At 44.9% G+C, this 16889-nt stretch overlaps 1 non-coding gene across 1 annotated transcript; it reads right to left on the bottom strand.

Moving 5' to 3' along the window:
- Positions 1 to 16414: 16414 nt before the first annotated feature.
- Positions 16415 to 16486, bottom strand: TRNAE-CUC (transfer RNA glutamic acid (anticodon CUC)). The gene has a single exon. It is a non-coding gene; the product is annotated as a tRNA-Glu (tRNA).
- Positions 16487 to 16889: the final 403 nt, after the last annotated feature.

The raw sequence follows: 16889 nt of genomic DNA, 5'->3' as shown, positions 1-16889 counted from the left end.
GGCTGAACATTTCATTAAAGAGATCTTCCGTATCCATGGATGTCCTTCTGAGATTGTGTCGGATAGAGGAGTACAATTCGTTTCCAGATTCTGGCGAGCCCTTTGTAAAACCTTGGGCATACGATTAGCACTCTCATCTTCTTACCATCCGCAATCTAACGGACAAACTGAACGTGTCAATCAAGATCTTGAGACTTTTATAAGGATGTTCTCATCAGCCAATCAAGACAACTGGGTAGAGTTGCTTCCTTGGGCTGAATTCGCCCATAACAACATGTACCATGAGTCATCATCCAAAACTCCATTTTTTGTGGTCTACGGTCACCATCCGTCTTTTCCGGAATTTCCTGCCCTCCCGCCCACCCAAGTTCCTGCGGTGGAAACTGTTTGTCAGACCTTTAAAAATATCTGGTCTCAGGTCAAAACCTGTTTAAAGAAGACATCTATCAAATATAAATCTTTCGCAGATAAGAAGATTCCACCACTAAAAATTGGAGATCGTGTCTGGTTATCCACCAAAAATATTCGTTTGAAGGTCCCATCTATGAAATTCGCCCCTCGTTTTATTGGTCCATATAGGATCATTCAAGTAATCAATCCAGTATGTGTGAAACTTCTTGTCACTCACCGGACCGTGAGTGCCTCTTCTCGGACATTTAGGAACCGTGGCCGTCCGCCATCCTGAGGGTCTGCGCATGCGCAGCCCTTTCCTATATTTCAGTGTATGTTCCTTTAACTCAATTGGCAGATCAGGCAACACTCCCTATATTAAGCACCTGTGGTCAACACCACGTTGCCTGATCTTGGAGTCTCATTCCCCATGAGTCTCTGAAGGTGTTCCTGTATTCCTCGTGTATTCAGCGCTGCTGATTCCTGTGGTTTCCAAACCACTTCTACCTCTGTGGTTTCCAAACCACTTCTACTCCTGTGGTTCCCATACCACTTCTACCATCAACTGTATCATCGTGACTGTTTGCTGATTCCTATCCGCTGCCTCCGTGCACTACAGTCTTCTAAATCACTTCAACGCTATTATTATCATTGTGGCTGTTTGCTGATTCCTATCTGCTGCCTCCGTGCACTCCAGCCTTCACTTCACATCCACTCACCTGATCATCATCAAGTTCCTGAGCTGATTCCTATCCGCTGCTTCCGTGCACTACAGTCTCCAGCTTGCAACTCGCCTGTGTTCATCATCGTGACTGTTAGCTGATTCCTATCCGCTGCCTCCGTGCACTACAGCCTCCAGCTTGCAACTCGCCTGTGTTCATCACTGTGACTGTTAGCTGATTCCTATCCGCTGCTTCCGTGCACTACAGTCTCCAGCTTGCAACTTGCCTGTGTTCATCATTGTGACTGTTAGCTGATTCCTATCCGCTGCCCCTGTGCATTGCCGCCTCATCTCAGCTCTCCTGTGTTTCCAGTCTACTGCTCACGTTGCCATCCTCTACACTCCTGGATCTACAGCTCCTGGTCTGCTCTGCCATCCCGTGTTCCATCACTGTGGGTCCTGTTGGTTGCCCCTGGTTACCTCCGTGGGCGCAGAGTCCTGCTGCTGCTATCTGCGCTATCGTCCATCTCCTGCTGATCCGCTCTCCACGCCTTCACGTGTCCCGCTGGTCTCTACCCTCCTGTCGGCATTGGATTCGTATCTCATCAACTACTCCTCTGCTGGATCATCTCCATTCTCCTGGGTCCTCCATGAGTCCAGTTCCACGTGTTACTGATTCCTGTGGATTCGTGTCCCTGTTGGTCTACTTACCTGTGCGCTGCACCTACTAGACCGCTACCTCATCTATCCTGGGACTTCTCATCCAGCCGGCCTCCTGCCGCTCAGGTATCGCTGCACTCCTATCTGACTGCCTGCTTCTGAACCACGGTATGCATACTTCTCATTGACTGTGCTGGTGTATTGCATATCTTGCTGGACTGTGTTTGGTTCTCTCTGGAGTCTGCTATCCGCTGAGTCTATTGCCATCATTGACTGTGTTAACTTGTGCTGGACTACTTCAAGAGACTTTCTATATTTGCAGATCTGTTCAGTCATTTATATATATATATATTGTGCATATTACTGTGGATCGTGTATAAGGTGCCTGTGTATATTCCGTGTTGCAGTCTCTCCCCGTGCACCTCCTCACATATATATTCAGTGGTACAACTTGCTGATGTCAGACCACTGATCCCTGTTCCGGTATCACCTGTTCCAGTATTCTCTCACATAGCAGTGGTACAACTTGCTACCGCAGACCACTGACTACCCGGATACCTCCACTTGGATTCCATTCCTTCACTCAGACAGCGGTGCAACTTGCTATCCGCAGACCGCTGACTCTCATCACCCCTTTGTCTCTGTTGGACATTCCTCCTCACTATAGCAGTGGTACAACTTGCTATCGCAGACCACTGACTACCTTCACGTGCCCTTGTCCATACAGTTCCTCGTGTATTATTACCTCCATATTACCAGTGCTGCTAGTCATAGACTTTCCTGAGCATCTCATCAGTTACCATTTCCTGTTCCGTGATCACCCAGCTACCAGAGTACCCTATTACCATCTACATTGCTCTGGTAAGCCTACCACCTGGTGATCCCTGGGTAAAGACTCCTAGTGCCCGTGACAGTAAGATCAGGCCATGACAGACCCAGATACGGAACCAACTGCCAAAGAGATGCTGCAGCATCTGGTTAGCCGTGTGGAGCAACAGGATGCCCGCCAACAGCTGTTACTTCAGTGTTATCAGTCATTAACCTCCCAAGGAACATCTGGACAGACTGTGACAGCTACTACTGAGGCTTCTGTGCTTTCCTCCGTTTCCCCATTGCCATCCCAGGTGTCTACAGCTTCCACGCTTCACCTGCCTACTCCGTCAAAGTACGATGGAGACCCCAAAACTTGTAGGGGTTTCCTCAACCAATGTTCAGTCCATTTTGAGCTCCAACCTCAAAATTTTTCTACCCATCGTTCCAGAGTGGCCTATCTTATCTCTTTGTTTTCAGGACAAGCCCTGGCTTGGGCCTCCCCTCTGTGGGAGAGAAACGATCCAATACTACAAGATAGTGCCAAATTCATTTCTACATTCCGAAGTGTGTTCGATGAACCAGGTCGTGTGACCTCCGCTGCTTCCAGCATCCTCCGTCTGCGACAAGGATCTCATACAGTAGGCCAGTACGTCATTCAATTTAGGATCTTAGCCTCTGAACTTCAGTGGAACACTGAAGCCCTAGTTGCCGCCTTCTGGCAGGGGCTCTCCGATAAAATTAAAGATGCACTGACTACTCAGGAGCTTCCTTCGTCACTTGAAGATTTGATCTCTCTATGCCATCGTGTTGATATGAGATTTCGTGAAAGAGAGGCTGAGAAAAAGACTTCTGCTAAAGCACCTCTTCGTTCTAACCCTCAATTTCGTCCAGTGTCACCCACTGTGATTCCCATGGAGATAGGACGTTCCAAGTTATCTTCTGAGGAGAGGAAACGAAGAGTCAAGAATAGACTCTGTATCTATTGTGCTGATTCCACTCATGTTCTCAACTCCTGCCCTAAGAGATCGGGAAATGCCAGGCCCTAACTAGTTCTGGAGAGGTGAAGTTAGGGTCCCTGGAGTCCTCTCCATCTTCTATGAAATCGAAAATCTGCGCTTTTGATGTTACAATTTCCTTTGCTACTAAAACCTTTGAGTCACAGGCATTGATTGATTCCGGAGCAGCAGGAAATTTCATTTCCAAATCATTAGTAAAGCAATGGTCTCTACCAGTGATTACCTTAAAATCACCCATTACTGTGACGGCTATCGATGGATCACGTCTCATCAACGGTCTCATCACCCAGAGTACGTCTCCAGTAACCCTTCAGATTGGTGCCCTGCATCATGAAGAAATATCGTTTTTAATCCTTCCGGTTACGACAAGTCCGATTGTCTTAGGCCTTCCATGGCTTCAGTGTCACTCTCCCCAGATTGACTGGCGCACCCCTCAAGTCACGTCTTGGGGGTCTGAATGTTACCATCATTGCCTTTCCCAAATCATTCCTCTCAAAGTACAGCAATCTTCCATCTCATCTACCTCATCGGGACTCCCTCCTCAATATGCTTCATTTACCGATGTTTTTGATAAAGCTCAGTCTGAACGTCTTCCTCCTCATCGTTCTTGGGATTGTCCGATCGACCTTCTTCCTGGCAAGACTCCCCCCAGGGGCCGGGTCTATCCACTCTCGTTACCTGAGACTCAAGCTACTTCTGAGTATATACAGGAGAACCTCCAGCGTGGGTTCATTCGACCTTCCACCTCGCCCGCTGGAGCTGGGTTCTTCTTCGTCAAAAAGAAGGATGGATCATTACGCCCTTGCATAGATTTTCGTGGACTCAATGCCATTACTATCAAGAATCGGTATCCCATTCCGTTGATCACTGAGCTATTCGATCGCATCAAGGGAGCCCGTATCTTTACTAAGTTGGATCTTCGTGGTGCCTATAATTTAATCAGAATCCGTTCCGGTGACGAATGGAAGACAGCGTTTAACACCAGAGACGGGCATTACGAATATCTGGTAATGCCTTTCGGGCTGTGTAATGCCCCCGCTGTTTTTCAAGGTTTCATCAATGAGATCTTTCGGGACTTATTATATGTATGTGTCGTCGTCTACCTGGACGACATACTGATTTTTTCACAGGACCTGCCTTCTCACCACCTACATGTGGCAGAAGTCCTCTCCAGACTACGGAAAAATTCATTGTTCTGTAAATTAGAAAAATGTTCATTCGAATTACCCCAGATTCCATTCTTGGGGTATATAGTTTCCGGAGTTGGCCTGAAGATGGATCCAGACAAAGTGAGTGCTGTACTACATTGGCCCCAGCCAACTACTCTTCGTGCTATCCAGCGTTTTTTAGGTTTTGCCAATTACTATAGACGCTTCATTCAAGACTTTTCCTCCATTGCATCTCCTATTGTGGCCCTGACTCGAAAAGGGGCTAATCCTAAGCAATGGTCACCTGAGGCTCTTCAAGCCTTTCAAACACTAAAAGAGTCCTTCTCTTCGGCTCCAATCCTTCGACAGCCTGATGTGACACTCCCCTTCTTCCTAGAAGTAGATGCCTCTAATGTGGGCTTAGGAGCTATTCTCTCCCAACGCTCTGAACAGCAAAAGTTCCATCCTTGTGCCTTCTATTCTCGGGGTCTCCTGCCCGCAGAGAAGAATTATACCATCGGGGACAAGGAATTACTGGCTATCAAAGCCGCATTAGAGGAATGGAGATACTTATTGGAGGGAGCTCACCATCCGGTGACGATCTTCACGGATCATAAGAACTTGTCATATCTCCAGTCTGCCCAATGCTTGAACCCTCGTCAAGCAAGATGGTCTCTTTTCTTTTCCCGTTTTGAATTAATAATAACCTTCAAACCAGCTGCCAAGAACAAAAAAGCTGATGCTTTATCTAGAGCCTTTGTGACGTCCTCTGATATAGAAGAGGGTTCCAACCATACCATTCTAGATCCCAAATGTATCTCACTGGCTGCTTCATCCACCAAAACGCTACCATTTGGGAAGACCCTCGTGCCTCCTACTCTAAGGAGGAAAATCCTTTCGTGGTTCCATGCCTCTCGTTTTTCTGGACACGCCGGTGAACACAAGACTTTTGAGATCCTCTCTCGAAGTTACTGGTGGCCTTCAATGAGGAGAGACGTCAAAGAGTTCATTGCTTCCTGTGAACTATGCTCTCAGTTCAAATCCTCCCGTAGAACTCCAGCAGGGTTGCTACGACCACTACCCATTCCGTCCAAACCATGGACCCATATTAGTATGGATTTCGTTACTGACTTACCACCTAGTAAGAATCATAACACTATTTGGGTGGTGGTGGACAGATTTTCGAAGATGGCTCATTTCATCCCTCTGCCTGGTTTGCCTTCCTCATCCATCCTGGCTGAACATTTCGTTAAAGAGATCTTCCGTATCCATGGATGCCCGTCTGAAATTGTGTCTGATAGAGGAGTACAATTCGTTTCCAGATTCTGGCGAGCCCTTTGTAAAACCTTGGGCATACGATTAGCACTCTCATCTTCTTACCATCCGCAATCTAACGGACAAACTGAACGTGTCAATCAAGATCTTGAGACTTTTATAAGAATGTTTTCATCAGCCAATCAAGACAACTGGGTAGAGTTGCTTCCTTGGGCTGAATTCGCCCATAACAACATGTATCATGAGTCATCATCCAAAACTCCATTTTTTGTGGTCTACGGTCACCATCCGTCTTTTCCGGAATTTCCTGCCCTCCCGCCCACCCAAGTTCCTGCGGTGGAAACTGTTTGTCAGACCTTTAAAAATATCTGGTCTCAGGTCAAAACCTGTTTAAAGAAGACATCTATCAAATATAAATCTTTCGCAGATAAGAAGAGGCGGGCTATTCCCCCACTAAAAATTGGAGATCGTGTCTGGTTATCCACCAAAAATATTCGTTTGAGGGTTCCATCCATGAAATTCGCCCCACGTTTTATTGGTCCATATAGGATCATTCAAGTAATCAATCCAGTATGTGTGAAACTTCTTCTTCCTAAGAATCTTCGGATTTCTAATGCCTTCCACGTATCCTTGCTCAAACCTCTGATTATCAACCGGTTCTCAACTCCTCCCTCAGCTCCGCAGCCAGTTCAAGTCCATCAGGAGGAGGATTTCGAGATCACTGAGGTGCTAGACGCAAAAATTTCGCGAGGAGGTCTTCATTTCCTCGTTCATTGGAAGGGCTTTGGTCCTGAGGAGCGCTCTTGGATCAAGGCTGAAGATCTTAATGCTCCTGCCCTTTTGAAGAAGTTTTATGCCAAAAATCCGGACAAGCCCGGTTCCAGGCGTTCTGTGCCCACCTTTAAAAGGGGGGGTACTGTCACTCACCGGACCGTGAGTGCCTCTTCTCGGACATTTAGGAACCGTGGCCGTCCGCCATCCTGAGGGTCTGCGCATGCGCAGCCCTTTCCTATATTTCAGTGTATGTTCCTTTAACTCAATTGGCAGATCAGGCAACACTCCCTATATTAAGCACCTGTGGTCAACACCACGTTGCCTGATCTTGGAGTCTCATTCCCCATGAGTCTCTGAAGGTGTTCCTGTATTCCTCGTGTATTCAGCGCTGCTGATTCCTGTGGTTTCCAAACCACTTCTACCTCTGTGGTTTCCAAACCACTTCTACTCCTGTGGTTCCCATACCACTTCTACCATCAACTGTATCATCGTGACTGTTTGCTGATTCCTATCCGCTGCCTCCGTGCACTACAGTCTTCTAAATCACTTCAACGCTATTATTATCATTGTGGCTGTTTGCTGATTCCTATCTGCTGCCTCCGTGCACTCCAGCCTTCACTTCACATCCACTCACCTGATCATCATCAAGTTCCTGAGCTGATTCCTATCCGCTGCTTCCGTGCACTACAGTCTCCAGCTTGCAACTCGCCTGTGTTCATCATCGTGACTGTTAGCTGATTCCTATCCGCTGCCTCCGTGCACTACAGCCTCCAGCTTGCAACTCGCCTGTGTTCATCACCGTGACTGTTAGCTGATTCCTATCCGCTGCTTCCGTGCACTACAATCTCCAGCTTGCAACTTGCCTGTGTTCATCATTGTGACTGTTAGCTGATTCCTATCCGCTGCCCCTGTGCATTGCCGCCTCATCTCAGCTCTCCTGTGTTTCCAGTCTACTGCTCACGTTGCCATCCTCTACACTCCTGGATCTACAGCTCCTGGTCTGCTCTGCCATCCCGTGTTCCATCACTGTGGGTCCTGTTGGTTGCCCCTGGTTACCTCCGTGGGCGCAGAGTCCTGCTGCTGCTATCTGCGCTATCGTCCATCTCCTGCTGATCCGCTCTCCACGCCTTCACGTGTCCCGCTGGTCTCTACCCTCCTGTCAGCATTGGATTCGTATCTCATCAACTACTCCTCTGCTGGATCATCTCCATTCTCCTGGGTCCTCCATGAGTCCAGTTCCACGTGTTACTGATTCCTGTGGATTCGTGTCCCTGTTGGTCTACTTACCTGTGCGCTGCACCTACTAGACCGCTACCTCATCTATCCTGGGACTTCTCATCCAGCCGGCCTCCTGCCGCTCAGGTATCGCTGCACTCCTATCTGACTGCCTGCTTCTGAACCACGGTATGCATACTTCTCATTGACTGTGTTGGTGTATTGCATATCTTGCTGGACTGTGTTTGGTTCTCTCTGGAGTCTGCTATCCGCTGAGTCTATTGCCATCATTGACTGTGTTAACTTGTGCTGGACTACTTCAAGAGACTTTCTATATTTGCAGATCTGTTCAGTCATTTATATATATATATATTGTGCATATTACTGTGGATCGTGTATAAGGTGCCTGTGTATATTCCGTGTTGCAGTCTCTCCCCGTGCACCTCCTCACATATATATTCAGTGGTACAACTTGCTGATGTCAGACCACTGATCCCTGTTCCGGTATCACCTGTTCCAGTATTCTCTCACATAGCAGTGGTACAACTTGCTACCGCAGACCACTGACTACCCGGATACCTCCACTTGGATTCCATTCCTTCACTCAGACAGCGGTGCAACTTGCTATCCGCAGACCGCTGACTCTCATCACCCCTTTGTCTCTGTTGGACATTCCTCCTCACTATAGCAGTGGTACAACTTGCTATCGCAGACCACTGACTACCTTCACGTGCCCTTGTCCATACAGTTCCTCGTGTATTATTACCTCCATATTACCAGTGCTGCTAGTCATAGACTTTCCTGAGCATCTCATCAGTTACCATTTCCTGTTCCGTGATCACCCAGCTACCAGAGTACCCTATTACCATCTACATTGCTCTGGTAAGCCTACCACCTGGTGATCCCTGGGTAAAGACTCCTAGTGCCCGTGACACTTCTTCTTCCTAAGAATCTTCGGATTTCTAATGCCTTTCATGTATCCTTGCTCAAACCTCTTATTATCAACCGTTTCTCAACTCCTCCCTCAGCTCCGCAGCCAGTTCAAGTCCATCAGGAGGAGGATTTTGAGATTACTGAGGTACTAGACGCAAAAATTTCGCGAGGAGTCCTCCGTTTCCTCGTTCATTGGAAGGGCTTTGGTCCTGAGGAGCGCTCTTGGATCAAAGCTGAAGATCTTAATGCTCCTGCCCTTTTGAAGAAGTTCTATTCCAAAAATCCGGACAAGCCCGGTTCCAGGCGTTCTGTGCCCACCTTTAAAAGGGGGGGTACTGTCACTCACCGTACTGTGAGTGCCTCTTCCCGGACATTTAGGAACCGTGGCCGTCCGCCATCCTGAGGGTCTGCGCATGCGCAGCCCTTTCCTATACTTCAGTGTATGTCCCTTTAACTCAATTGGCAGATCAGGCAACACTCCCTATATTAAGCACCTGTGGTCAACACCACGTTGCCTGATCTTGGAGTCTCATTCCCTATGAGTCTCTGAAGGTGTTCCTGTATTCCTCGTGTATTCAGCGCTGCTGATTCCTGTGGTTTCCAAACCACTTCTACCTCTGTGGTTTCCAAACCACTTCTACTACTGTGGTTCCCATACCACTTCTACCATCAACTGTATCATCGTGACTGTTTGCTGATTCCTATCCGCTGCCTCCGTGCACTACAGTCTTCCAAACCACTTCAACGCTATTATATATCATTGTGACTGTTTGCTGATTCCTATCCGCTGCCTCCGTGCACTACAGTCCTCTAAACCACATCACGCTATTATATTTCATTGTGACTGTTTGCTGCTTCCTATCCGCTGCCTCCGTGCACTCCAGCCTTTACTTCACATCCACTCACCTGTTCCTCATCAAGTCTGTGAGCTGATTCCTATCCGCTGCCTCCGTGCACTACAGCCTCCAGCCTGCAACTCGCCTGTGTTCATCATCGTGACTGTTAGCTGATTCCTATCCGCTGCCTCCGTGCACTACAGCCTCCAGCTTGCAACTCGCCTGTGTTCATCATCGTGACTGTTAGCTGATTCCTATCCGCTGTCTCTGTGCACTACAGCCTCCAGCTTGCAACTCGCCTGTGTTCATCATCGTGACAAGTTAGCTGATTCCTATCCGCTGCCCCTGTGCACTGCAGTCTCTTCTCAGCTCTCCTGTGTTTCCTCGAGACTGCTGCTCTCATTGCCATCCGCTACTCTCCGTGATCAACAGCTCCTGGTCTACTCTGCTCTCCCGTGTTCCATCGCTACCGACACCTATTGGTTGCTACTGGTTACCTCCGTGTACCCGCAGAGTCCTGCTGCTGCTGACCGCGCTATCACCCATCTACTGCTGATCCGCTCTCCACGCCTTCACGTGTCCCGCTGGTCTCTACCCTCCTGTCAGCCTTGGATTCGTATCTCATCAACTACTCCTCTGCTGGATCATCTCCATTCTCCTGGGTCCTCCATGAGTCCAGTTCCACGTGTTACTGATTCCTGTGGATTCGTGTCCCTGTTGGTCTACTTACCTGTGCGCTGCACCTACTAGACCGCTGCCTCATCTATCCTGGGACTTCTCATCCAGCCGGCCTCCCGCCTCAGGTATCGCTGCACTCCTATCTGACTGCCTGCTTCTGAACCACGTTATGCATACTTCTCATTGACTGTGCTGGTGTATTGCATATCTTGCTGGACTGTGTTGGTTCTCCTCTGGAGTCTGCTATCCGCTGAGTCTATTGCCATCATTGACTGTGTTAACTTGTGCTGGACTACTTCAAGAGACTTTCTATATTTGCAGATCTGTTCAGTCATTTATATATATTGTGCATGTTACTGTGGATCGTGTATAAGGTGCCTGTGTATATCCTGTGTTGCAGTCTCTCCCCGTGCACCTCCTCACATATATATTCAGTGGTACAACTTGCTAGTAGCAGACCACTGATCCCTGTTTCCAGTATCACCTGTTCCAGTATCCTCTCACACAGCAGTGGTACAACTTGCTATCGCAGACCACTGACTCCCCGGATACCTCCACTTGGATTCCATTCCTTCACTCAGACAGCGGTACAACTTGCTATCCGCAGACCGCTGACTCTCTCACCTCCTCGTTTCTGTTGGACATTCCTCCTCACTATAGCAGTGGTACAACTTGCTATTGCAGACCACTGACTACCTTCACGTGTCCTTGTCCATACAGTTCCTCGTGTACTACTACCTCCATATTACCAGTGTTGCTAGTCATAGACTTTCCTGAGCATCTCATCATCCACCATTTCCTGTTCCGTGATCACCCAGCTACCAGAGTACCCTATTACCATCTACATTGCTCTGGTAAGCCTACCACCTGGTGATCCCTGGGTAAAGACTCCTAGTGCCCGTGACACTCAGGGGAAGAGCGTTACTTCCCGACGCAAGCGCCCTTTTTAATGTGTGTTCATGAGGTAAAATTACCTCACAAAAATGAGTTTGACCCCTCAACTCATAAATTTAGCCTTTACTACCCCTCCCACGGGGAAAAGGGGGGAAGATGGAAGTAAACTGACTTCACTATTCTAATTTTTTTGTCAAATAATGTCAGTATACCAAATTTCAGGCCAATTGGATGAGTCCTTTCTGAGAAAATAGTTTTTTCCACACACACTAACACACGCCGCTACACATGTGTGTTCATGAGGTAAAATTACCTCACGAAAATGAGTTTGAGCCCTCAACTCGTAAATTTAGCCTTTACTACCCCTCCCATGAGGGGAAGGGGGAATGATGGAAGTTAACTGACTTGACTATTCTAATTTTTTTGTCAAATAATGTCAGTATACCAAATTTCAGGTCAATTGGATGAGCCCTTTCTGAGAAAATAGTTTTTTACACACACACACACACACACACACACTCTAACGCACGCCTCTACACATGTGTGTTCATGATGTAAAATTACCTCATGAAAATGAGTTTGAGCCCTACCAAATTTCAGCCCTTATTGAATTTTTTTTCCCACACACACTAAGAATTTAGTAGGTCAGTGTATAACTCTGCCCAGCAGGTGGCGCTGCAACTTGTTATTTTTTTTCCACACACACACACAGACGCCACTAAGCATTTATATCCTCAAATGATCACAATCAATGGCATGATTTAAAGAAGTTTAATTAGCTCCATTTGATCTCTTCTGTCATGCTGTAGTGTGTAATGTAATGTGTAGCTTGTAAAGATATAGTTAATCTGCGTTTATAACAATAACTAAAACAATACAATTTTGGATTTAAAAGGGAAAAAAAAAACTTAGCAGAGGATGGTTTCGATCCATCGACCTCTGGGTTATGGGCCCAGCACGCTTCCGCTGCGCCACTCTGCTCTGTGTTGCAGTATGTTGTGAAACTGTCTATGTCAGTGGGTTTCTGTTGTGGTATTGAATTACTACAGGTAAATTATTTGTTATGTGTTGTTCCCAGGGGCAGATCTAGGGGGGAATTGAATTCCCCCCGAATTAGCACGGCGTTAAAACTATTACCATTATTACGGTAGTTTTTTTGCTCGCAGCTCAGGGAGCTCAGTAGCTTCCGGCGTTGAAGCCACTGTAATAACGGTAATAATGCGCAGGCCAATTGAATTCCCCCCCTAGAGTTCTATTTTACAGGGGCGATTTAGGGGTAATGATTTGTCCCCGCCCCCTTTTTGACAGCTAAGCATGCCTGCGGCTGCACACTGTGTGCAGGTCTGTTCGGCAGAAACAGGCAGGAGAGTGTGCTGTCCTGACGCTCTGACGCCGCTACACATGTGTGTTCATGAGGTAAAATTACCTCACGAAAATGAGTTTGAGCCCTCAACTCGTAAATTTAGCCTTTACTACCCCTCCCACGAGGGGAAGGGGGGATGATGGAAGTTGACTGACTTCACTATTCTAATTTTTTTGTCAAATAATGTCAGTATACCAAATTTCAGGTCAATTGGATGAGCCCTTTCTGAGAAAATAGTTTTTTCCACACACACACACACACACACACACACTAACACATGCCGCTAGGCTTTTACTTTTATATATTAGATAATGCTAAGAATTTAGTAGGTCTGTGTAGTATATAATTCCGCCCAGCAGGTGGCGCTGCAGCCTGAAAACTCTGTCAGCCGGTAGTTTTTTCCACACACAGACTAACACACGCCGCTAGGCTTTTATATTATAGAAGATGTATATATATATATATATATATATATATAAGTTAAGCCGTGCATGATACTAATGCATTCTAGTCAAATCAAGCTACTTAAGGTGTTTAAAAGGTGTTGTCATGCATTTGGGCCATAGCCCAGGCCTCAACCACCAACCACTCCCAACTGTCACTTCTCCTTCAATAAATTTATATATATATATTTTTTAATCTTTATTAACACTTTTAACAATTAACAAATTAAAAACATCTTAGTATACAAATTTCAGCCCTTTCTGAATTTTTTTTTCCACACACACTAAGAATTTAGTAGGTCAGTGTATAACTCCGCCCAGCAGGTGGCGCTGCAGCTTGGTTTATTTTTTACACACACAGACAGACTAACACACGCCACTAGACATTTATATTATATATATATATATATATATATATATATATATATATATATATATATATAAAATCACTTTTTTTTTCTTTACGTGTAATATATATATATATATATATATATAGATATATATCGCATGGAAAATGATTGAAAAATTTCTCAAATTTATGTAGAACCCAACACAGGAACAGCAGTTTCGATAAACTGATGTTTCTATGATAAAAAATCATACTTACCCCTTCTCTTCGGAATGCGCTGTCTCCGGATCACCTCCTTGTCCTCTTCGCTTCTCTTCTTACTGAAACTGTGCATATGCAGTTCGAAGAACTGAACATGCGCACAAACATCTCGCTCTGTCTCTGCAACTATAGTTGCAGAGAGAGAGCAGTGAGTAACAGGGAGGGATCATGTGATCCCTCCACACATGCGCTGTCCAGCTCTGCTTGGAAAAAAAATATTTTTCGGAACTTGTTAGATTGTGAGAGGGACTATGACTAGCACCATACTATTGAATGGTGACTGCTCCCAAAAACGAAGCAGAGTGCAAAGCAGCAGATATCCACCATATCTGCTGCGATGCACCTTTCTCAAATATACGGGACACACAGAGGGCCGTGGATTTTACGGTAAGTGCACGATAGTGTACCATCACTATTTGTTAAATATGCCCTTAATCATATAACGAAGACATAATTTCACTTCTAAATCAAGAAGAAAAAAATAAAGTAATTGCGCTCAATTATCTTAGTGTTAGGTAGGAATATATGTAATATAATAGAAGATGTTGCGAGTGACATAAAATAAAACATTTAATGGAACATGCAATGGTAAAAAAACAACTGTAGTTATCAATAACAGATAAAATGATTAGATTGAACAATAAAACAACACAATGAAAACAACACAATAAAACAATAAAAATAAACCACTGTTTGGTAACAATCCAGCCAGTAAAAAGTCAATCAGAGTCCAAAGATCACTTGTAACGAAGCAGTAGAAAATGCTTCAATTAGTCCCATGCGTAGATGGTGAGTTCTTTAAAGCCCAAACAAGTAGCAGGGCAGCGGGATCCAATAAGCAGTAAATCTACCAACCTCAGTTTTCCATCAAATGCGAATGGGATCCAACCTAAAGCTGGTTTGGTATGCGGTGCAGGGATCCCTGTTTGTTAACAGCGCTGTCCGCGCTCCCGGAGATACTAGGTTGCCGACAAGCAGAGGGAGATGGCGTGCGTTCCACAGCGGAACGCACGTAACTTCCGAGTGACGTCAGTGGTGTGTAGGCGTGACCCAACGCGTTTCATTCGCTTAGGCAAATTTCTTCAGGGGTGAATCAATGCCAGCCTTTCTGTGTATATTTATATAGTTGCTTCAGTTGATTGGCTAATAGACATGGCGGTCTTATAAACAGAAACACTTGTAAATAAATACTTGTCGCTTGTGAGTTCACAATATTGTATGGATTGCAAAAAATATATAAAAAAATATATAGAAAAATATATAGATATATAACATGATTTGTCTACTACTTGTTGACTCACATTCTCTGTCATATGGCTTAAATGGTGTAGGTACAAGCGGGGATGTTACATCACTTACAGGTACAGTTGAAAAGTACATCAAATTTAACAATAAAGTATCTATTGCTGATTATCATTATATTAAGCCATTATCGAAATCTGAATCGTGTAGTAATATACCCTTAATGGATGAATGGAGGGAGAGGAAACCATGATTGACAGCATATTTGCACATATTAAATGACAGAAATAACTAATAAACCTAATAGGTATCATAGTCAATATGCGACACAAATGATTGTAGTGGAAGTAAACCAGATTGCATTATGTATATATCAATATGGTCTTAAATCCAAATTTTATAGCATAATATCTATAATCAATATATACATTCTCAGATCAGAAGGTGGTCATAAATAATGTGAGAATGTATCCATGATCCTTCATTGTGATTGTATCACATTGTGTCCATTGGTTTACATAATTGCCAGTGACCAGTCCTCCCCAAATTGTGAGGACTGGTCACTGGCAATTATGTAAACCAATGGACACAATGTGATACAATCACTATGAAAGAAATTCGCCTAAGCGAATGAAACGCGTTGGGTCACGCCTACACACCACTGACGTCACCCGGAAGTTAAGTGCGTTCCGCTGTGGAACGCACGCCATCTCCCTCTGCTTGTCGGCAACCTAGTATCTCGGGAGCGCGGACAGCGCTGTTAACAAACAGGGATCCCTGCACCGCATACCAAACCAGCTTTAGGTTGGATCCCATTCGCATTTGACGGAAAACTGAGGTTGGTAGATTTACTGCTTATTGGATCCCGCTACCCTGCTACTTGTTTGGACTTTAACGAACTCACCATCTCTGTATGGGACTAATTGAAGCATTTTCTACTGCTTCGTTACAAGTGATCTTTGGACTCTGTTTGATTGACTTTTTACTGGCTGGATTGTTACCAAACAGTGGTTTATTTTTATTGTTTTATTGTGTTGTTTTTATTGTGTTGTTTTATTGTTCAATCTAATCATTTTATTTGTTGTTGATAACTACAGTTGTTTTTTACCTTTGCATGTTCCATTAAATGTTTTATTTTATGTCACTCGCAACATCTTCTATTATATTACATATATTCCTACCTAACACTAAGATAATTGAGCGCAATTACTTTATTTTTTTCTTCTAGACTTTTAAAGGGACAGGATATTCCCTTTTGGTGATAGCTGCTCTTGTCTTTTATTGGAGTTGAGCGCCACTAATATTTATTCACTTCTAAATCAAAACTGTGCCATATAATGAGGGAGAGATCGTTCAATTTTATTCAAAATTGTATTCACATAGGGCAATTATAGATTATTTACATTTAGCAGCGTATAGAACGTTAAAAAAACAATGGTATAGAGGGGGGAAAAAAGCATACATTCCCTGACCGGGAATCGAACCCGGGCCGCGGCGGTGAGAGCGCCGAATCCTAACCACTAGACCACCAGGGAACTTCCTGCAATCTATAGTTCTATAACTGCAGACTTCTCATAGCAGAACTTACAGCTTGAGATAATGGTTTTATTTAAAAGTATCACTGTATATGCAACTTGCGTGTAAATATATCTTATCAAAGCCAATATGAATATATAAAGATATATATATATTTTAGCACTCATCTACAAATTCCTCAAATGATCACAATCAATGGCATGATTTAAAGAAGTTTAATTAGCTCCATTTGATCTCTTCTGTCATGCTGTAGTGTGTAATGTAATGTGTAGCTTGTAAAGATATAGTTAATCTGCGTTTATAACAATAACTAAAACAATTCAATTTTGGATTTATAAGGAAAAAAAAAAAAACTTAGCAGAGGATGGTTTCGATCCATCGACCTCTGGGTTATGGGCCCAG

The sequence above is a fragment of the Mixophyes fleayi genome, unplaced genomic scaffold, assembly GCF_038048845.1.
Source record: "Mixophyes fleayi isolate aMixFle1 unplaced genomic scaffold, aMixFle1.hap1 Scaffold_3363, whole genome shotgun sequence".
Taxonomy (NCBI): domain Eukaryota; kingdom Metazoa; phylum Chordata; class Amphibia; order Anura; family Limnodynastidae; genus Mixophyes; species Mixophyes fleayi.
This window is presented reverse-complemented; position numbering and strand designations above follow the sequence as displayed.